This window comes from Meleagris gallopavo, chromosome 19 (genome assembly GCF_000146605.3).
Source record: "Meleagris gallopavo isolate NT-WF06-2002-E0010 breed Aviagen turkey brand Nicholas breeding stock chromosome 19, Turkey_5.1, whole genome shotgun sequence".
Classification (NCBI taxonomy): Eukaryota; Metazoa; Chordata; class Aves; order Galliformes; family Phasianidae; genus Meleagris; species Meleagris gallopavo.
The window spans coordinates 8,276,054-8,298,160 of record NC_015029.2 but is presented as its reverse complement, the minus strand read 5'-3'; the positions used below and the strand labels follow the sequence as shown (position 1 = coordinate 8,298,160).

The 22,107-nt window shown below is 41.8% G+C and overlaps 1 long non-coding RNA gene across 1 annotated transcript in view; it reads right to left on the bottom strand.

The window, feature by feature from the left end:
• The window catches only part of LOC104913696, a 79,691-nt gene that overhangs the window by 49,227 nt on the left and 8,357 nt on the right, over positions 1-22,107 (bottom strand). The gene's annotated exons all lie outside the window — the stretch shown is intronic.

Sequence of the window (22,107 nt, the reverse complement as noted above, 5' to 3'; positions counted from 1 at the left end):
GTTCCTCATTTACAGGTACTAAACATTCCTCTTAGAATACACAGAGTGACATGAAAGTTACACACTCAGTTTAGATATCATAACAATTAGCATTCTGATGTAAAAGAGAAAGCTAATAAAAACAAGTCTGTGTCAAAAACAAATAATGATGAGGCTTTCAGCAAATGAAGCCTTAGAGATGCTCTCTGCAGATTTCTTCTTGGAACAGATGACAGCAAACGGAGCAGTCTGACACACTGGAAGGAAGGCTGATGTTTTGTAAAACATCCAAATTTCATGTGCTTCCTCAGCTAACTTTGCCTTGTGTTTAGATACAAGAGTGACTGCAATGTGACCTCGAGGAAAACAACCAAGCAACCACCTTCTAAAATAACATCATCAAAAAAGTTAAGTATGTGCTAATAGTAATGAGAGAGAGTGGTGGCCATTAACTGTGCTGGTGGCAGGCCTGGTGAGGTTAAAGGCATGGCTACACTTCTCTCTCTAGTGATTGAATCTACACCAGCAGGTCATTAGTGAGCAGGATTTAACAGGCTCCCAAACTACATCTTGTCTCCTTGAAGTGGAATGCAGCATTTGACTGCTGGAAAAATAGCTGTGTTTTGGCTGAGATAACATTCTGAAAAGGAGTTTCCATAATCAGGAAAACAAGAGATGGGAAAGCTCTCTTTAAAAAGATGCAAATCCAAAAACAAACACAGTCCTGATCTGCAATTACACTTGCACTGCACAACATCTGTTTTTAAAACCTACTCTAAAACTATTTCTAGACAAAAGAGCAAAAAACAATCATTGTTCCAACTCTGCTCATTCCTTCAGGCTCATTAAAGACATTCTGAGACAGAACAGTTTCTGATCTCAGGCATTGCTACAAGGCAACTGCACGTTTCAAATGAGACATTCATTCCTAATAAAACAAAACCTCTGTGTAAGTTGAGTCAGCCCCTGAAATGCAAAGTCCTTAATTGCTTACCTTTTAGGAGCAGGTCAAATTTTTGGAAGTAGTTTCTCAAAGCAACTCAGACATTCCATATTGACTGTGGTGCTGCAATACACAGCTGCAAAACTTGCTGATTTATTTCCACACTTTGTGTGCATTCTGAAACCGAGAAGAAATCCCATACAGGGAAAAAAAAAAAAAAACAACCCCGAAACCCACAGCAGAAGCACCTCAGCCCTTGAGCATAGCACAAAAAAGTTTAACAGGGGAACAGAGAGGAAATCCAGGCATAACTAAAAGTTTAGCTAAGAAACAGCACAAGCGAGCTTGCTCCCCTGCCCGTAGTCCTGGCTAAAGGTGCCTCTCCGAGCAAAATTCACTGAGGCTCCCAGCTCCTCGGAGCAGATGGTATTCACACATTATTCCCCACCAGCAGCATTCCCTACGCCAATCAGGAGGCAGCACTGAAAAGCCAAGCGCTTCCCAGACTCTGTTACAGTTTTCAATAGCTATAGCACAAGATGAATGACTCAGAAAATGAATAAGCAGGGAAAATAGAACACGCCTCTCTCCCAGTCAGAGGCACAGGCAGGCGGTTCAGCAGCCCAGAGTGTACTCAGCACTGAGTTGAATGCACCTGTTTTATCCTAAATCCTAAATGCTGGTTACATTTGCCGTATCCTTAATTTCCGTTGTCGACATAATCTTGGGTTGGAAGTCACAACAAGAACTCAATCTTTGGTTTTTCTTCAACCATAAGAGCTACAAACATTTGAAAGAGTCAAAAAAGGACGAATGTATGTGTGGTCTTCCAGCCAAACAACTTCCAGTCATCTCAGTGAAGCCTCTCATGTATGCTGAATCCATCCGTAAATACCTCTATGATTAAGACCTAATCTTTTCGGATCTTGCAAGTGGTACAGAAAGAAAAGTTAGCTTGGAGATGGTGTCTCCTACGCAGAGCGATATTTCCTCTGGTTCTATCTAAAGTTTACCAGAAAACTTTAAATAACAACAATATGAGCACATCTGAGAGGTCAATGAACTTTCAGGGGAAGCATAACTGTCATCTGAAAGCTGAGAAAACAAACCTGCAAACAATTCCCATCGGCTTTGTGTAGCTGATGCACTGCTGCAACTGTCTCACCCAGGGATTGCTTTTCAGAACTACTGCAGAACTCAGTGCCTGGCTTTTCCTGACAGCTGCAAGTGAGTGGTAAGGGATGATCTGCTAAACCAGGCAAGTCACCCATAGGAACATTGCAGAGCACTGGCAGTTTTCTCCCTGTATGAGCTTCCAAAACTTCTCTTTATTTTTACAAGAGAAAAGTCTGCAAGAAGATAACATTGCATTTCATGTTCCTGTGCCAGCTCTCACTGCAGTCTACATACAAAACCTTTATTGCTGCCACTGAGAAATTAACTCTGGGTTAGCCAAAAATGCACTCACTGGGATGAGTGGAATGATGAAACTATTTGGGGTGAGCAGGATTCATGCAGGTCCCTCAGACATTCTCAGATCTTTGTCTAAAGCTGTAAATTGATCCTTTGCATTCCTGTCTGACACATGAACTGTGACAAACTCTGAACCAGAGATGTTCCCTGAGTACCTGATGCCCTGAGCAACGCTCATTTCTGCAAACTATAAGAGACAACAAAATGCGGTGAAGCGTGGTCTAAAATTTACCGTTATTATTTTAAGTCAAATGTGTCAAATATGCATATTTATTTATTCTGGAACAAGTAAGAAAACTCTGTTTGCATCTTACTTTCCTTGTTCCAAAACACTGAGCATCAGAATTTCCCCAGCTTGGACGAAGTGTAGGACCTACAATTCAGAGGCACCAATCTGCTGCACACACCTTGCTGTGCCCACCAGAGGGTCAGCAAACAAGCCCTCATGTTGTGCTACAAAGAATGGTTGGTGTTACTGCATCTACCAAAGCTGTCTACCAACTTCCCAACTACCTCTGGAAAAATGTCTAAAGGTGTAAAACAAATAGAAGCTTATGAAGATTTGGTAGGAAAACAAACATTTCTTAAAGCTTTCTTTTGGCAGACATTTTCTGACTGCTGCAGTAAGCTCTGTGGCTGCCAGCATCATTGACTACTGACTCACTTAGCAAGGCATCTGGTGGGCCTCCAAGTCTGTATCAGCAGTAGCAGTGCTTTGCAATTAAATCCTCTGCATGGGCTAGTGCCTTGGAGATGCTCGGAGGGGAAGCATATTTAAATGTAAACATTATCAACATGATGCTCTAATTGACATGATAACTTCGTGTGTTGAGAAACTACCTTGACAGAATCCCAATCAGACACAAGGAAGTGCAGTACAGTGAGGTATTGCACCTATCTACTCTTTACATCCCTAACATACAGCACATCCATTTGACACAGATGGAAAACATCAGCTGTCATCAGGCTCTCTGGGCATCACCAGAACAAGAGGCTGCTGTTCAACTTGGTCATAGATCCACCTATGGGATCACAGCAGCCTTTGTTAAAGGTCTCAGAAAAGGCCTCAGTAAAGCTTACAATTACCAGAACTTTAAGAATTTGTAAGTTTCTGACCTGCAAATATTCACCTCTCACTGAATTCACCTCTCCAACAGCTGCGTGGTGCTTTTAGAAGTTCTCTGAGATGCTCATAGCAGTGCTTTATTTACCAGAGAGGACTGGAAGCCTCTGCTGCAATGCTTGGGAGTTGATCTTTTTGGAAGCAAAAGGAAAGAGGTTTCGAAAATGCTTGACTATGAAAAATTTCCTCATTACTGAAAAAATGAAGGCTCTACTTTAACTGCTTCCACTATTTCCAAGTATGGAAGGTTACATTCTATTCATCCAATATTCCTTGGTGATTGCATAGAGATGGCTCTCCCTTAGTGCCTGGTGGTGCTCACTGTTCTGCACTGTGAGCAGCTTGACCATCTTCTGCAGACTTCAGTAGTGAGAGAGAGGAACGGACTGCATGCAGTGGTCATTCATATTTTATTTCTAAACTTGAAGATTGTAGAATGCATTCTACAAACCATTACATAGTAATCTTGTTAATCTTTGGCCTTCAATTCCCCCGGAGTTCTCTGCCTTTTTGATACTGTTGAACAATTCACTAAAGCTATACTGGATCTTTCCGTTTCACCGCATACAGTAAATTACACTGAAGTTTCCAGAGCGTGCTTATATCTATTTTTAAACCTTTCACTTCATTGCCAGAAAGTTCTAGGGACAATAAAGAAACCCAATTACACCCTCCTACCTATGTTAGACACTGAAATGTTTGCTCTACTTGCCACACAGTCACTGACAGTTCAGGCAGATTCTATTTCCAGCAATGATCACGACACAGACTTGGATCATTTCTTTAGAGTGCCCTCCATTTTGGTCATACTACCAATATGCTCCCCAGCAAACGATGTTGAATAGTGGCCTAATGTTACCTTCAGGGCTAAGCTGTCGCTATTTCAGATGTTCACCAATAAATCATGCCATCACGTAGGACACGTTATCCGAATTTGTCACCAGTATTTCTTATGTGCAGATACTGCACTTTGTCCTTGGCCACCAAGATTTAACGCTCTTCTTCCATAAAAAAACCTATTTTCTCCTCCTGTTCCACCGTTCGGCACAGCACATCTTCCATATGAGTTATGAGTTGTAGTTAGAACCTGTATATGGCACTGGTAAAATGAAGAAAACTACAGCACACTATAAAGAAAAGGACAGCCACCCAAAGCATGCCTACTGCTCTTATACACAATTCATCAGAATTCAATCTGCATCTGTCTGCTCTGTGCATTGCATTGGCATTCATCTTTCTCTTTCCAATTTTTCCTGCCACCAAGCACGTGCTTCCTTACTTCTCTGTTCTCAGAAATCATGAAGATAGACATGGGATGAGAACTATAACAGAGAAAGAAGAACGATGTGTATCTCTCTCGGTGCTCAATAGCACTCGGCTAGCTCAGCCTTGAAAACTGAAATTCACTAAGTATGATTTTACTTAACTGCTGTAACCAAAAGACAGACCTCACTTATGTAATGGAATATCCAGAAAAAAACACTTTGTTAAAGGATCTGGTTACTCAGGGAGGTTTAGGGTAAATACTTCTGGTAATAAGATATACTTTGTTTTTTTAATGCACTGAATCAACTTCTGTTTTCCCAGTCCTTGCTTCGGCTTTTCTCTCTACCAAATGCAATCTTTAATGCACTTTAAGGTGTTGCTGAGGTTAGGGTTTCCTTACTGCCCTGTAATATTGATTGAAGAGTTTAACTTACCTACAGCCTAGCTGTCATTCATGCAATCCTTCTGGCTCATTGTGCATGGCAGAGTTAGAAAAATACTTGCCACAGTTGTTGTATTATCAAAGCACAATGGTTCAACTCCGTTCCTTTGTGGTACACAATTTGTGATCCAACCTCATGGTGTAGGGAATACGATTCCACTAAAACCAATTGCTGAAATTTGGTCTGCAAGGTTCTTCCAGAAAACATTGTGCCTTTAAAAGCCTAATAACTCGTTCACATGGAAATAGTCAGGCTACACAGCAGGATAAATTCAGAGGTGATAGTAGTGCTCACAATAGCTATAAAAACTCTAATTTAAGCAATTAGAAGATACAAGAAATGCACAATTCACAGATACTTTATGCTCAAGAGTTTGTACACAAATGCAACATCTTATAAATCTTCACCAGGTCACAAAGGCTGCTGAGTTGCCTTTCATTCTTACAGCAAGTGGCTTCAGTACAACAGGAAAATCTGTAGCTCTGATATGTCATCCCTCTGAAAAGGGTAATTTAAGGTTATGGGTTCAGAATCAGCACATTCTTCTGCACTTTTCTTCCAAAAAAAAGTTTTTCTTTTTCTTTTTGGTGAAAAGAATCAAGTAAATCCATTCCAGTACATTAAAAAGAACACACCAAAATGTTAGACCTGTGAGCCATCAGAAAATGACAATAACCTCTCCTCAGATTCAGAGAATGAAAAGAAAATAATGATTTATAAAAGCCTTACAAGAATGTGTAGCTTTATATGAGCCCTTATCCCAGGGGAACGTGGAAAAAAGAACAAAACTTTGTCCCCTTTCACCAACATCAACATGGAGAGCAGGCCACCACGCTCGTGTTCCAAGCAGTGCGAGGAGCACAGCTCAATGAGGGACCTCAGCAAAACAGCCCTATCACCATTTCACCCACAGGTGATCATTTTCCATTGTATTCCAGGGTTTTTTGTGCCAAGGCAACTAACACAGCTGAAATCTCAACTCAGTTGAGACTGATTTGGAAAGAATTCTGTGTGCAGAAATGAGCCTCAGCTTTCTCAGTCTCGAATATTTCACTGAGTCCTTCCAGATGACTTTGTATATCCCTCCAAGCAAGGGAAAGGGCTACGAGAGGGAAGAGGAGCAGTTCTAAAGCATGTTACTGTCATGCTTTACTGCAGAACAGCTCTTGCTATCACCGGTGATCTGCTCTCTGGGCTGTCCTACAGCAACTAAGAAAGAATGAATGAACTGACACTGAGTTCTAAGATCAGGTGTATGGTAAACCACGAAGGACTATCTAGTAAATCAATAATGAAATACCAGGTTCCATTCTGACAGCAGAAGAAGGAATTTGATTAGACATTCTTGAAGGCAAAAAAGGCACTTTTACAGAAAGCAGCTCAAGATAGGGTCAGTTCCCAAGACATTAATGTTTGTCACATTGGCAACGCAGGGAGATAAACACAATAGTTAGCAGTGTTCAGAGCAGCTCGTAGCTGTCTGACAATAAAAGGGACAAAAGACTGCTTTGTGAATGACAGCTGCCAGAAAACCTTCTCAAAGGAAAAGCTTATCTTAGAGCATCCAGGGTATTCTTTGAAAACTTTCTGCTTAATGAATTCATGCAAAAATAACATGGGGCATACCACATCCATAGACAAATCCCTCAGACCTGCACATGGTCCTGCAGCTCCAGCAGCACAGCTCTGGATGTGATTGACCTGACCAACAGATGGCTCAGTACACATATTGAATATATACAACGCATACATTCTAAATTTAGTGAGCCATTTAAGCATATTGGAGAAATAAAATTACTCTTGTATTTTCCAAAGAATCAAGATACTCTCTGTGACTCCTAAAATCCAGATTCTAACATTGGGACAGAAAGAATACTTGCTTATATGTTTGTTAGCATCAGTCCAAAATACACATGCATTTCTCTGACAGTCCGAAAACTTCTTGCTGTTAAGGAGAAAACAAGATTCAATCCTGTGTCCTGGTGGTATAAGAGGAAGTATAACAAAACTACATTTAAATAGAGGAGAATAGTTCACTGAAGTTAAAAACTGTATTCTGTCTTCTTAAGCTTTTCAATTCAATCTTATCATTCAAAGCAATACTGAATTCTGTCCGTGATGGCTTTATGCAATTCAACTTCAGCATGGCACAGAGCCCAAAACAAAGCAATGCTGCCCACTTATATCTCTCCAGTCAACTGTTCACACAGCTTAAATGTTACTTCATTCCTTCAACCACTTTCCTCCCGCACAGCTTTAGTTCTACTGTGATATTAACACTGCAGCTACGTCGTGCTTCCAGCCCTGGGTTATCAGCAGAAAATATGCTGTGGGAATTCCATGGGTCGTTCTTCAACCATACGTTCATAGAAAGTAAAACACTCGGTGGATTTCAAACTGCATGTAATATAGCACTAAATACATATTAAAGAGCTGAAAATCAATGTATTCTAACTCATTATCTTAAATTGTTCTCCAAAAGGTAAACAATTTCTTGTCCTCAATGCAGTCAATCCATTCTATTAACAGAGAAAAAAAGATTCCCGATTGCAAACAACTTTTCACCCCAATTTATGCCTTTTGAATGCATTCTAATAGACCAGATAGCAGAACATCAGCATGTGGAATGCTATAAACCCAGGGAATAGCTGCAGTTTTAACCACAGATTTTAATTCCAGGGTGAGTTGATGTGGTCCACAGCTAAATATATCCTTCTAAGTAAATTACTCACTGCAACTGCCTTTAGGAAAGCTTTCTGCAGATAAAGAAGCTGCTTCCAAATGCTACGTTTGACAGCACATACAGATGAAGTTACATTCTTTTCTCACTGGCAAAAAGACCCCCAAACTGAATAATGTAGAAAGCATAGGTTACTCTCCACTCTGCAAAAGCTTCCCAGGAGATAGGTTAATGAGGAAAGCAACAATTCTGCCAGATCCCTGCTCCTTACAATAGCCTGTATCTATCAGTCTGCTATGTCTATCTCCAAACCTTGTAAACAGAGTGATTTTTAAAATAATGTGAAGCACATTACCACATTCATTTCTACTGATCCATGCAGAAGCCAGTAAAAACACATGCCTAACCCTGTCCTTAAGGAGGATGTGCAACTCAGACGCTCTTTCACTATCCTTTTTTTCTCCTCTCTATGTTTTCTACTTCTTACCATTGGAGTTTTCCTGGTCCAAGGGATTATCTGGTTCCATTACTTCAAATAAAAGCATCCAACATGCAGTTCTCCATGCAGCAGAGGCATAAAAACACAGCAGTTGCCTAAGCTGATTCACCTGATTTATGAATTAGTGCTGCATCCATAAGAGGCTGTGTTTCTTCTTTTGTATTACATCTGGCTGCTTTTCCAACTAGATGGCTGGGTATTACAGCATGCAGGCCTTTTTCCAGCATCCTCTTAATGCATTATATTTAAAGTAGCAGCAACCTTTTTCTCCCATCCCCCAGAATAGTTACAGCAATGTAACGAGGCTGAGCTGGCAGAGAGCAGAGCTCATTCAGAACAGGACCTGCAAGCGTTCTCCGATTCGTGTTGCTGCATAAAGAGAATGACTGATACAACAAAAAGTAAGTGGGCTTTGACACAGTGCAGTACGCACTGCAGAAAGTCACACCAAAGCCAGCAAAGGTCTTGAGGGTTTGGAGAATGCCTTGTTGAAGCCACCAGTACCCACCCCCTCACACACCAACACAAATTATGTCCTGTTCCCTCCTCCCCCTCCTCCCCCCTCCGATCTTTTATAACCCTGGATCTCCTCCAGCAATAGTCTGTTTCTTTACTCGGTTTATAATAAACTCTGCCATTCCCTTGTGTCCCCAGGGCTGTCTTGGAAAGGAAAGAGGCTGTTTGCAGAATGAACAGAGCAGCCACTGCCCACCAGGGGGGCAAATGGGTGGCTGCACTGAGCAGCTGGAACTTGCTGCAGCAACAGCCTTCTGCTGGACACCTCATCCTGCATTCACCTCCTTTGCCAAGCTAGGAGCTGCTGCTAAGTTGTTTTTCTGAGCTAGGGGACAAGAACTGCCTTTGCCAGAATCATATGGCAGATCATACCATGTTCTGGAGCTGCAGACTCTCAGCAGAGTCAATATTAGTTGGTGCTTCGACCACAGTCTCAGGAGTCAGGTCACCTTTACTCTGCCATTGGGTCTGCCACCAACACCCTGAGAGTTCACTTAATTCAGAACTCTTTTATGTGCCTCAATTTTCTATAATATAGATATTGAAATATGTCTGATCTCACAATAATACAGCTAAAAGTTCCAGCTTTAAGCGCTTTGAACTTGGGTAAATGACACAGTGCAAGGACTGGGGAAGAGGACCTATCCCATCACCTAGCTCAGGAATACAGAATCTTATTTTCTCCAAAGCCATCTCCACAAAATAACTGAAAAAGATATCAAGTGCAGCTATAAAACAAGATGTCTCTGTAAAAGGTGAAGTTATATTGCCATTACAACAACCCTGGAACAATTCTCCAAACCCAGACTTTCAGGGGCAATTTTACCTTGAACTTGTGATTCAAACTCTTTCCTTAATAGCAGCAAAGACATAAAGGCCATTCTGTTTGTGAAGAATTCTTTTGTTTAAATCCAAGGCTAGCATCACTCTGTGCGGATTGAATGTTTCGGGTTTGTCATGGCTGATGACACAGGAATCAAAGGCAGATAACAGAGTGCAGGGTTTGCAGCTGTGGTGCCCCTGGGTAATGCTTCTGCCTTACTTGCTCACTCTGTACAGAGTCGTGTAACTTGTGCTTCAGAGCTAACTCTTCATGCCTGGTGCTACAAGCTGTAGGCGGACAAATGAATGGCTGGCTGAAGGGAGAAAAACATGCTGTTCTGTATGGAGAAATTAACCTAGCAGGTTGATATGACTCTACTGTAATTGTACCTTACAAAAACACTTTAGTACTGTTCCTGAGAATTATGCCATATTAATAGAAGAAAAACTAATTTCCATCTATTTGTTTTAAGAATTGCACAGTATATAGCCTCTATTAAATAATGTTCTGAGATCTCTGCCTTGGTCTAAATTACAGTGCTGCAAACCCTGTATTCTCTCTCCTAGCACCCTACGCTCCCTATGTTCTTTACAACTTCTCTAGTTCTCCCCCTCACTGACAAAACAAAAAACCTCCCTGTTTCCACCTTCCCCACAAAACCACCTACTTTGAGACTACAGGAACACGGCACTCTGCCTCCTAACAGTCCTCCACCTGCTTTGGGTCATATGTACAATCTAGGATTTAGTATATGATAGAAAAAAAGGGTGCTTACTCTTGACTGACACGTACTACATCCCTCCAGTCTGACTTAAGCAAAGCTGACCACAGCAGGCATGGGAGGCACTTAGAGGAGGTGAGCAGTCCTGGACAGGTCTCATCTGCCATCCCATGCTCCAAATCCGGAGACACATCAACATATACACAGAGTGACTCATTAACACAGCCAAGCCAGGTCACAGGAGATGAACTCCAGATGCTGGAAGACCCACAGTCACCACTGTACAGCAACACCTGGTACTGTGATGAACGTTTGAATTGACATGAATTACATTAAGAAAGTGTATTTTCCCGTGAAATGGATGCTGTAGTTAGATGATGTTCTTTCCATAGACCATTTAAGACCTCTGAAATCCTTCTTGTGGTGAGTCAAAAATAACCCAGGAAGGCTAACAGAGCAGCCAAGGCCAAGAAATCAAAATAAAAACAGTGAAAAATAATACTTACTTAGAACTCTCAATAGTATTTTGAGAACTGATTTGATTTTAATGTCACCAAAATTATTTGTGCATCTGCAGTTAAAGATCTAGTAAAAATCATCTATAATGTGCCAGTCAGAACGATGACAGTATTTTGGCTAGGGTAGTATTCACAGTTTCTAACAACTGAGCAATTGTGATGTGTCTTTGTGTGAGCACAGCTTATGCAGTTGGGGAAGCAGCTCATGCAATGATTTTTGAAGGGAAAGGGACAGTTGGAAGACCAGGGCTTTGATCTCTGGGGATTTTAATTGCTCAGGCACTGAATGGAAAATTGCAGAAGCGAAGAGGGAAATGATTTTCAGACAAATGGCCTGAATGGTCAGAGGCTATGCTAGACCAAATACCAGGAAATGAGCCAAGCACACTGAACTAATGAGTGTGGAAAGAGAAGTCTAGCTAGCGTGTTCTCCAGAATACCTATGAGCTGAAGTAGAACACATAATTTAGAGATTGGGAAAACTGACTCCTCAAGGAAGGAATTTTGAGATGGTTGGAAGGAAGTGGAAATTAAATGTATTCCATTCTATCTAATCAGAGCATCTCTACATTCCGCTAGATGGCTACAGATGAGATGAGAAAATGAAGCTATACAATCTATAATTCACACCTCTACATGAAATCGTAAATGAGAAAGATAGAATTTACCTTTAATTTGCTATTAACTTCCTGTAAAGATCTGGGCAGATCAGTTCCTCTCTCTCTTATCAGCTACATGGATCGGTATTGGAGCTGTTTGTTACTCTTCATGACCCATGTTAATATTTCTGGATTAAACTATACAGTCTAAGCTGGAAGCAGAAGAAATGTGGGGATCTTGAATTTGTCTCCAGGGAAAGGATACATTTCATAACTCCTTTTGGAGCAGGTTTTGCTAACAGATATTAGTTGCTAATATCTGTGCAAAAACAATTCCTGTAGATCCCTTCTCAGCACGTCACCTCAGCAGTCACACCATGAGAGAGGACAAGCTGGAGACTGAAAGATCTCCATCATTTAAAATAAAGAGAAAACATTTAAGACTGCTCCTCTAGAAAAAGAAATGAGAAGACTTTCAGTGCTTTTCCTCCTGAGAAACGGGAGAGTGCTGCATTATTCTGCCTTCTGTTTGAGGCAGTCGTTGTTAGCCAGTGTAAAAGATCAGCATGATGCCACAGCTGCCTGCCACCACACAGTCCTTCTTTGAAACATAAATTCATATGTAGGAGGGAGCAATGAATGCATGCAAGTTGAAAAGCTAGTGAAGCACAGACCTGCTTAACAAAACCGTCTGCCAAGGTTACCGGGGGTGTTGTCAAAGCCTCTTCTTTTGTGAGGGCTGAATAACAATTCATACCAAGTAACCAGCCTCACTGTTTCTTTGGCTTTACCTGGCAAGTTTTCAAAGTCACTGTTCATGGCTGGGTCTGCTCACATTCAGATCAGCTTATCTTGCCCTGGACAGCAAAGGCAGGGATGATTATACTCCAAAAGTTCATGCCAAAGCCCTATTGTGCTGTTTCTCTGCCTGAACTGTGTCTGTTGTAAATGTGCTTGAATATGACACAAGGACAAATTGAAAAATGATGCATCCCGAATCCCCCTGCCTCACCAGAAACTGATAGCAATTCAACCATTTAATTTAACAAATCTGAATGCAACTGAGATCTTCTGGAAGCCCCAGCAGCAAGGCAGCTCCAATTGCCAATTCTAGCTAGCAAATGCTCCTGCTAGCACAAGGCTTGTCAGGACTATGACCTATTTTAAACTTACCACTGAAGAACTTTCAAAAGAAAGAGCTGTCTGCCGAGCTGTCCAGAGCCATATGGAAGCCCTTTTTTCTCAGCTGAGTGCTTTTTTGGAATACACATCATATAAACTGGAGCAATAGGACAGACATCCTCTAAGGATCCTTTATTTGAGGAGACAGAAATGTATCCTGTTAAATCAGCAGACCTCTGTCTTAATTTTCTCAAGAAAGTGATGCTCTAATGACACATCTAAGGTGGCAGCTCTTCACCCAGAACTAAACAAAGCCTCACCACAGGGTAAAACAGAAGGTAGAACAGTTAAATGGAGCACGAAAGGCTGCAAGTCCTGTGCTGGATAAAGAGACTGTGAAAGACATTCCCAGTGCAAGAAGCTGTGCCTGTGGAATCATTCCCTTCAGTGCTGTGTGGTTTTGTGAACCGTTTGGAGGTTTGGTTTATAAGGATGTCTCTGGGATAGGAGCAGTTCAGTATCTGATATGTGCCCAAAAGATGCAACTTACTGAACCATGTTTGACCTCAGGGATTTATCATAAATTTCTTCAGTTTCTGAGAAGACCAGCTTTGTTCCTCTGCCCAAATCTCGGCTACAAACCACTGAATCTTGTCATCAGCAACACAAACCGCTAAGGAGTAAACCAAGCAAAATCTTTTAGAGCTGCTGGTTCTAGATAACGCAGTGGTGCTATGAAAGGAGTACACCTTAAATATTCTGCCATGAGATATGCCAACAATCACTGAACGTAGTCAAAAGAAGAGTAACTAGAATATAACATTACTTCTTGCTACTATGCACTTCAAACTGATGCAAGTATGTCTTCAGTAAACTCCTACTGGCAGTTTAATGGAGGAAAATAAAACTGAAGTGACTCCTGGGCAACAATAACCAAAGGTCTGCAACACAGAGGGTTCTGTGCACTGCTCACGGAGCTGTCTGCTGAGATTCCACCCTGGCTGACTTTGCAGATTCCTTGTTATGTTTCTGCAGCTGTCTCCTAGAAACAGGAACAAGAAGCGTTTGCTGTTTTCTCAGCTCTTTTATAAAACTCTGCAACTGCTTCCTTTGCATCCAGGATGCACAAGTAATGAATGTACATTTCCTTAATCAATGGACTGCCTTAAAGAATGGGCTGTTCTTTGCTATTCAGTTATGTAAATGTAACACAGTGGCAATTGCTGTAATGATATATCATTAATAAAAACTTGGATGTAATTACCCAAAAGCACTTGGGTGCTGACCAGAATCCCAGGGGGATCCAAACCTCGGGTAAGAATCTTACAAGGTTGACCAGATGTTGAAAAGTTACACATAATTCCTTTTTATCAAATAAAATTTGTAATGACTATCGCTTCTGAAGGGTGTTTTATCAAACAGCAAAATGGGGAAAATCAAGTGCTGTTTCTTGAACAGATACAAAAGTTTTATCGGAGTTTTCTGTGAAGATTCAGGCTAAAATAACATACTGTCCAAAACAATTCATGTATCCTTGACAACATCTGCTGCAAAAACAGCCCTGGTTGAGCACAAAGTACACATCTCTTCTTACATATGAAAATCACCTTTTCTTCTCTCTTCCAGAAGTGAGCTGTTCTGCTACTGCGGTGGGATGCAGTGACAGCAGGGCTGTGACTCGTTCCTCTGGGCTGGACGAGGTTACCTGGGGTCTTTAGGAAATCAGCCATTCTTCTAGGTTTGTAAAATTCCACAGAAATAAGGAAGGTCGGAAAAAGCAAGTGTGAGGTTCAGCTGCACCTGAGGTTCTTTAATTAATGTGATCCCAAATGGATGCAAGCAAGGTAAGTGGCATGAACAAGGCCTTACATTCTGTAAAGAAATGGACCTGACCAGATGGAAGCTCGTGTCATACTGACTATGAATGGGAGAGAAAACCCACATCCAGGTCTCTTCCTGTGAAATCTTGGTTTCCACAGACCAGCAGATTGTCCTCACACATGCATAGCTACAGCACAGAAATACATTACAAAAAATTCATATTTATTTCTGTTTGCTAATTAGCACATGCTACTTAGAAAAAAGAAAGAAAAAAACAATCCAGACAGCGTTGAAGCCCACAAAAAGAAACCATTGCTCTGAGAGCTCGCACTCTGAATCCTCCAAGGCTGCCAGGCTGCTCACTCAGAGCCTGCTCCTTCTTTCCCTCCCCTCACTCACTGTTTCCTGCCTGCTCCTCACTGTCTCCCTTTTTGTTTAGGGATTCAGCTAATTGCTGTCCTTCCGGATCACCGCAGCCTCTCTGCTTTCATAGCTTTTTAGAATGAATTACTCCATGGTCTTTTGCTTTATGTGAAATCCACATAACAATAAGTAAAGATTTTGAAGCAATTGTTTGTTGCTGTGTCATTCGAAAAGAGGAACGCAAGATAAATGACATCTTATTCTTTCCTCATGTCTCTAATCTGTTTCTGATAAAATAGATCTATAATGTCTCTTCTTTGAAATATTACTGTCATTCTTCCTCTTTGTTGTTCCCAAACTTCTGATTTCACATTCACTTGTTCAGTACTCTTTCTTGCTCTAGGCAGAATAGAAGTATGAGAATACAGTCTCTGTTCCTACTCAATTAGGTTTGCCCCAGTCAAGACTTCAGAAATAGATCTAACCATCTGACACAGATAAACTGTTTTTTTAACCCGAGGTTTCCATGGAGTTATTGAGATATTGCTGTGGCTATGAAGTACACACTGCAAATCTCACTGCAGACTCATAGAAAATTAGAAACTTCACTGAAATCAATGGGAAGAGGAAGGGTAAGGTGAAAAGGCAGAGAGCAAATGCTCTTCTTGGTACGTGAGTGCAAGGTTCAAACCTGCCATCCGTAACCTTGATGAATAAAAAATCCTGACTAATCATCAGTCACCTGAACTCCAATCTCCTGAACTCCAATCTCCTGAACTCCTTTCCTTTCCTGACCCCTACAGTGTTCCTCCTATCAGTCCATTCTGGATGGGTTATCCTTTGGCTTATCTGCAGAATGTGTGGGAAACTTCCAGTTTCCCACTATCTTAGTTTATGAACGTAGTACATTTCCATACTAATCAAAGTTTACAGAAAAGAAAAAAGATATTTCATTGTACCTAATGGACAGCACTTGTGCCATTTGTTGACTTTGAGGAACAAACTCACTAATAGAAGTCAGCTGTGCATTATGCTCGTTCACTTTTCCCTTTTCCAAGGTTTCAAACACCTGTCCACTCCCAAACCAAATAAGCCCATTTCTCTCTGATCCCATGAATCCCATAGGCTAAAACCTGGAATTATCAAGTCTGACCTACAGTATGTGAGTGCATTAATATTCAGCTGCTGATCCTACTGACTGTTACAGCATCATCCTCAGACAGACATATACTCCTGTGCCATACTCCTCTCCCTGTGCAATATTATCACCTTCAGACTCCATAGAAAAGACTCTATTCCAGCTTTATTCGAGTAACTGAAACTATTAGAATGATTAGAAGATCTTAATGTTTTCCCCTCTTTTTTTTTTTTTGGCAGCCTACTTTATCTGATCTAGCAGTGTCCTGATTTGCCATCTTATTCTCACTAGGAGATATCATAAATTTCTATAATCAGTTCCCATCACTTGATGGAATAATTTTAGTGTCAGATGAAGCTAGCTGTGCCTGATTGCAGGCAATGCCTGTCAGTCTGCACAGGCTGCAATGTCCTCTGTCAGACTTCTCTTCTGCTGCAGATCTCTGTCATCATCAGACAGGACCGTCCCCCTCTGATGCTCTCAGCACACGGCATGTTGGAGGAGGACTTGGGCTGGATTGCAGAGTGCACTGCAGGCTCTGCAGGCAGAGGATCCAGTTCTGCTCTCTCCTTGATGAAGCAACAATTTCATTTCACTTTCTCCATCAGCTCTTCTCTCATGATGCCCTGGCAACATTTTGTTCTTGTTCACCATTCGGCATAATCTGCTTTATTTCCCTCGTTCCTTTTATATTCCTTTCCCTTCCCACCTGCTAATTTAAACAGAAATTGTCTGGCATTATCAGCCAATCTGTTTACTCTGCTCTTGTTCAAACCAAGAGCACTTCTCTCACACTAAGCTGCTCTGTCCCAACCCCACTCAGATTATTATCATCCTCAAAGCCCACAGTTTCCTCCATATGCCATCTGTAGAGCTAACCATCTTTCTAGAGATACTGATAATCCAAAAAACGTGCCCATTTTTAAATTAAGACATGGGAATAGAGACTGATGGAGAAGAGAGATGTCCAGATTTGGGCCTTCACTCGCTCCCAGAATCATTTAGCATGCTGGCACACACAAGATAGAAAAAGGAGGTCTGGACAACAGCCTGCTATTAGAACAGCAGTACAGAAAACAGCAGACTGCACGCCCTGCCAGGGAAGCCCATCCCTGTGCTGAACAAACTTCCTCTTGAGAATCCCCCCTTCCATGGGATCAGCCCAGCTGCTCCTACCGCTGACTGCTGAGGAAGCTCAGAGAGCTGCTGCTCTGCATTCCTGTTCCTGCCCAAGGGTGTTACACAGTTCATGGCTGCCTTGTTGTAAATAACACATTTCAACCTCACGCTCCAAATCCTTAAGTTACAAAACAAGTAGTGCAGTGGCTACTTGGAACCCCCATCAGTGGCTAATAGTAAAATGCTGAAATCACCCTTGGTAGCAACAACATGAATGTTTTGCAAACTGAGGCACAGTGAGCACAACTGGCATGAATGTGTTCAAAAAGTGGGAAACAACTAATCAGAAAGGCCTCAATGAATTTGTAAGTACGATAATTCTTCTTTCAGGATCTACTGAAATATTTTAGAAGGATGTTATCCTTCAGAGAAGGAGCTAAGATTCTGAGTGATCATCCTGTTTAATTGCTTCCAATTATAAACAAGAATTGAACTGAAATACGGATGTTCTGTCAGAAATGATATCAGCTGGTAAAATTGATCTCCACAATGAAACATCCCATGTGAGTTTATAAACGTGATAACAGATTAGATTTTTTCCAATTCCTAATTAACGTGGCTTTAAACTAATCTGTTTGGTATAAATGAGAAATCTGAGATTTTACCTCATCAACCATTAAGTTCATATTTCAGGCAGAGGTTACGAAATAGAAGGGTTGCCAACAAGCATGGATTTGACACCCATGTCTGCTCTCAAGTGGACCTGTGTGTAACAAGGGATTTGAGCACGTGTGATTTTAAGCTGATGAGCAAACAAGCCTGATTCAAAGCTGAAGCATTTCACTCAATCAATAGTTTTATATAAGCAAGCCTTCTCAAAGTAAGCGAAAGCCACGCAATTGGGAAAATAGCAAAGAGAGCAACTTGTCTTGGGTTGAGTAGGAAAAAAAACTTATGTATGTGTATTTAACTCCTGTGAATTAAAAAAGTCCAACTTTTGTATGTGTTTGTTACTATTAATACAAATCTTTAACTGTGTGCCAAAAGAAGTTGCTTCTTGTGTGACGGAAAAGCAGATCAGAATAATTTGACTGAACGTTGGAGCTTGACTTCTTACCAACAGCAGGGTATCATGCTGCTGTATTGTATGTTGCTTAGCAATGTAATGTGGGAAGCAGCACATAGTCCTTGACAGCATCATTGTCCATTGAAACGCTTGTGAAATATTACCTTGGTTATATAAAGATAGCATACAGTTATAGAAAAAGAGCATGAAGTTTCAGAGCAGGACAAAGGGAAGGAAGCAAGCTGCAAAGGAAAGGCATTGCTATTCTGAGGGCAGGAAGGATTCCCTGGATAATCTTTCACTCTCTGAATACACTCACCATAAATTAAACACAGAGAAATGGTATCTGTAAAATCTGGTTGCAGCAGTGCTTACGAATGATGTGCATGTTGTACAGTAACTGCTCCACAGTTGAATAGCTCTGAGTCCATATGTGCCAATGCCACCACATTACTACCATATAAAGACAACCTGTCATTCATTGTGCTCATGTTTTGCTTTGGAGGAAGATTTCTGTGCTCTGATGTACTGATTACCCAGAGTGAGCAGAGCATGCACACTAAGCATGTAGCAAAGACAGATTTGTTCTACAGGTTACGTGAGACACTGGTGAACATTCACCTCTTGTGGTCCATGGCACAGCAGAGGCTGCAGGTGTTGGAGGTGCACTTTGCTTTTTCTCTGGTGCCTTTTGCACAGTGTCAATCTGCTCTTGCTTGATCATTTTGACAGCCTCAGTGTAACAGCCACTGCCAAGATTTGCCCTCGTGCACATTCTGAAATGTTTTTGGCCCATCTTCTAGCCATTCACAATATTGTAACTAACTACAAAAAATAGCTAGGCTGATCTGTTTTCTGACATTCATAGCAGATGCTGTATCAAATCATACAGAAGTGCTGCTTCACTGCTTAGCACTGCAGCTCGCCAAAGCTCCAGCATGTTCAGTGATGCTCTCTTTTCACCTGCACAATTTCTCACATGCTCACACTTCCCCAGTGAAAGCACTGTGCAGTTTTCAAGTGACACGAGGCTGAGGCATTGTGACAGTGTCTTTAATAGCTCAAATGGTAATGAAATCCTCTGATCTGCAGCAACAGGAGGTCACTCCAGAAGAGAGTGGGCCTTGTTATGCCCCTCTTGCCAGAGACGACTGCCGAAGCAGAGCAAGCATTTGCTTGCTGCATGTCAGTGGAGCACAGTTTTATCACGGCTCATCCACCAATATCATTCTGTAACACTTTCTCCATCACTTCCCCTCTCAGGAACTACAGGAATGTGCTCTAGATGTGAGCAGTGCAAAGAGAACATGCACAGAACGGAACTTGTACGCAAGAAACCCACCCCCAACAGACTGAATCTCAAGAGGCTGCAGAGCTCTGCAGTTTATAAGCACTGGATTCACCACACTAACTAATCTTTGTAATGTGAGGCAGCACAAGGCTCACATTCACGTTTCATCACATGCAATAAGCCTCAGATCCTGATGGTTCATAAGGAGCAGATCTGAATCTTAGTAACAAATACTGAATCGACAAGACAGATCCTAGGGGCATTTCCAAAGAACAATTCAATATTCCCTTCTATAGTATTTGGCAGGAAACCACCACAGAGTTTATTCAGCTTGGATTAACTAATGGATCTGAGCATTTTCTTCAACAAAGAGGGAAGATGTTGAGTTGCACTGACTGCGGGGCTGCTGAATGCTTTGGACAAATCAGATAAACTGATTTACCACAGGATCTGTGCCAGCTCTGATTCTAAGCTGACATGCAGTGATGCCTCATTTCAAAATGAGAATTCTTCCGTTTGCTTAGAAATATTTATTTTTCTTGGTGTATGCAACACCAACAAACATGGAAAATTCTTTTCCCATATCGAAATACTGAAAGGTACAAATAAACCTGTTGAAGTTGACCACATGACAGAAGCATGGGTCCCAGGTAGTGCAGACCCTTTCAGCTTGACAACCGTCAGTGTGTATGTGATGTATGTATGTGATGTATGTATGTGATGTATGTATGTGATGTATGTATGTGATGTATGTATGTGATGTATGTATGTGATGTATGTATGTGATGTATGTATGTGATGCATGCTGTTCTTTAGAGGGCCCAATTCCTTTCCAAAGAGCAGAATCTCATACAAACAGTAGCAGTGCTCAGAATCACCCTGTGTAACAGCACTTAGCCTCATTCTTCAGCCCTGAGGAGTATGGCTTTGATCTCAAGGAGCATGCATCTGATCTGTAACGGCCATTCTCCAAATCCAGAGAGTTGTTTGAACAGAAACAGGCATTTGTCTGAAGGTGACTGTTTTTGTCTCCATGTGACAATGGCAGAGTTTGTTATGGAGACCTTCCCGAGCAGACAGCTATTTGTGGTGCAGAAATCCTCCTTGGTGACGTGGGAGCTCTGCAGGCTGTGGGCTGGGAAAGGCCCACGTAGGGGCTGCTATTGGGGTCAGCACGGCAGGAGAGCACTGCTTTCTGTCTGGGATAGAAGGCAGAACAGCCTCTGCAGATCAGAACCAATCGCTGCGTTGATTTCCCCAAATCATACTTGTTACATGGCAATAATCTACCTGATAATTTAAACTAGTAAATGCAGGACAGTACCTGGGTCATCTTTACCACGCCATCAGAAATGCAGTGTTTTCATGGAAGCCTTCCTTTGGCCTTTAAATCATTCCTCATATCTTTGAATTCTTTAATTTGATTCCCCTAATTTAGTTTTTTGGCTTTTGCCACAAATTCTTGGTTTATCAGCCTTGGCTTCCTTTTATCTGATCTGAAATTAAGATCTATTCCGTGGCCTCTATGTCTCTAATGGATTTTCTGCTTACACATAAGTAAATGTATAATTCAGCCAGAAGGTTTTTCATAGCAGTGCAGACTCACAATGGATTAAAAGCAGTTAGCTTTTACTAATGGAAGCCCCTGTCTGGATCCAGTGCTCCAGTGATGTCCTGTACAGACAAGACTTCTTCCTTCATGCCTCTCTTTAGCCCTAAGGAAAGCTTCTTTCAAATTCAATGAACTTCAAGGCTCTTTATTTTCTTTATTTTTAACAATTTGCAGCTCAGAACTGGAGAGGGTAGCTGCTATGATATAACCACGCTGTGTTGCTGTCTGTAAAGATAATTTTAGCGAGGAGAATAGCATCCCTGTTTACATGTGCAGTCACACAGACTTCCAAAGTCTGCTCCCACACTGTTTGCCTTCCCAAGCTGAGGGAATGGCTGCGGTGACACAAGGAGGTGTGAGAGCATCCCCAGGCACCCCGCAGCCCGGCCTTCAGCATCCATCAGCTTCCTTTGCTCAGGCCATCAGTGCAAGGCCAGGACCCGTCTGCCACCATCCCTGCACCTCCGGGCATGAAGCAGAGCCTCCAGATGAATTCCCTCTGCTCAGAGGATGAAAAACACACCTGAGCAACAGATGGTATGTGCAGTCTGCCTCCACTGCCAGCGTTCTGTCTTAGCCTTTGTGGACCAACACTCCAGCACCAAAAGTACTTCTCATAAAGCACTTCCTTAACGTGCAGCTTAGCAGTGACAGCTAATAAGTGACAAGAGAGCCTCGAGAGATGCTATGCGACAAAACACAGCAAACAGCTTTTCTGAAATGACCCTGCGGTTAATACACAACAGAAATGCAGACACCTGCAACCCCTCAGCTTGTGATTCCTGCTAACAGGCACCAATGCATTAAGCTCTGCTGACAGGGATATCTGAAGAAATCGGTTTTGGCACCGGCGTTTGGGAGCACACCTTACAACGACCTCCTGCTTCTCCATAGAAAAAGCTTAAACTCCCTCTTGTGGATAATAGAAGTTCCTTTTTGTAAGAGAAAGACCACTGAAGAGTATGCAAGAAATGAATCTCTCCTTTTTCTCT